The sequence below is a fragment of the Alligator sinensis genome, unplaced genomic scaffold (genome assembly GCF_000455745.1).
Source record: "Alligator sinensis unplaced genomic scaffold, ASM45574v1 scaffold2591_1, whole genome shotgun sequence".
NCBI classification, from domain to species: domain Eukaryota; kingdom Metazoa; phylum Chordata; order Crocodylia; family Alligatoridae; genus Alligator; species Alligator sinensis.
This window is the reverse complement of record NW_005844759.1, coordinates 1,122-2,859: the sequence shown is the minus strand read 5'-3', so window position 1 is coordinate 2,859 and position 1,738 is coordinate 1,122. Positions and strand designations below refer to the sequence as shown.

The 1,738-nt window shown below is 43.7% G+C and overlaps 1 pseudogene; it reads left to right on the top strand.

Moving 5' to 3' along the window:
• The first annotated feature begins 470 nt into the window (after window positions 1-470).
• Window positions 471-1,432, top strand: LOC112549113 (annotated as a pseudogene).
• The last annotated feature ends 306 nt before the right edge of the window (window positions 1,433-1,738 follow it).

The following is a 1,738-nucleotide window of genomic DNA, read 5'->3' as shown; positions in this document are numbered from 1 at the left end:
ATTGGATCCAGTGTTGGGCACCAAGTCACAAAGACCTGCCATGGACCTGCACCTTGTGTGAACTGACATGGCTCCTTGGACTAGAAAGGAGATAGCCCAGTTTATGCCAGTGTGATAGTGCACTGATAATTTCTCCATTTTCACAGATGTGGGAAATGTATAAGGTTTAGTCAGCCATAGAAACAAGGTCTCTGGAAAGTACTGGCAAAATACTTTTCCTGTAGGCTTTTTAGATGAAATGCCTCACTATTTGATTTTTTTAAAAAGGTTCACAAAAAATGTCACCACTTTAGGAACCCAGATTTTTCATGATTTTCTTTTTTAGAGTGACACCTTATTTTTCATTGAAAGGCAGTTTTCACAAGTCATGTATTACTGTGGGCAGAAATAGTGGGGTTTTTCTTTTGCGTGCTCTTCTCCTGACACAGTCATTCCCTTTCCCTCCACAGGCATCCCAAAAGGCACCGTGGATGAGGACGTCCAATTGCACCGCGGTGACTGAGTTCCTGCTCCTGGGGTTCTCCGATGCCCTGGAATTGCAGATCTTGCACTTGGCCACTTTTCTAATAATATACCTGGCAGCCCTGATTGGAAATCTCCTTGTTATCATGCTTGTAGTCGTGGACAGCCACCTCCACACCCCAATGTACTTCTTCCTCCTCAATCTGTCCATCCTCGACATCGGATCCATCTCTGTCATTGTCCCCAAATCCATGGCCAATGCCCTACTGAAAAACAGGGTGATTTCCTATTCCGGATGTGTCACCCAAGTTTTTCTCATCATCTTTTTCATTCCAGCAGACCTCTTCATCCTCACCATCATGGCTTATGACCGATACATCACCATCTGCAAACCACTGCACTATGCGACAGTGATGAACAGGAGAGCTTGCCTGCAAATGGCAGCTGCGGCCTGGAGCGCTGCTGTTCTGTTCTCTGCCCTGAACACGGGGAACACCTTTAGGCTCCCCTTCTGCCACTCCAACACCGTCAACCAGTTCTTCTGTGAAGTCCCCCAGCTCCTTAGGATTTCTTTCTCAGAGGTGTTTACTAGTGAAATTCCGATACTTATCTTTGGTGCATGTTTAAGTGCTGGTTGCATTGTGTTTATATTTGTGGCTTATATTCAGATATTCACTACTGTACTGAGAATCCCCTCTGAGCAGGGCCAGCATAAAGCAGTTTCCACCTGCCTTCCCCACCTCATTGTTGTCTCCTTGCTGGCTAGCACTGGGATGATTGCATATATGAAGCGCACATCTGGGTCCCCAGCAGCTTGGACCTCGTGGTGTCTGTTCTCTATTCTATGATCCCACCAATGATGAATCCGGTCATCTACAGCATGAGAAACAAGGACATCAAAGCAGCTCTGTGGAAACTGGTGAGATGGAGGTGGTTTATTCCAAAGAAAATGTCAGTTATTCTCCAGTGACTGTGGTTTTACAGACCATTTATATAGAAACAGAGTTATTAATACAAATTAACTCCACCAATGTCAGTAGTGGAGCTTTAATAGAAACAATCAACTGCATTATTAATACAGATTAATTGAACCAATGACAGTTGTGCTTCTGTAGGTTTACACCATTTAAAATAATTTATCTAATGTTAAACTTGTCTCCCTGAACTTGTTGGTCTCTACGATACCACTCTGTCCTAGCTAATCTTCTTGTATCTGTTAAATTTTATCTTTGATGCTGAGACTGTCATTTGTTAGTGCGGTATTGCAACACCTTGT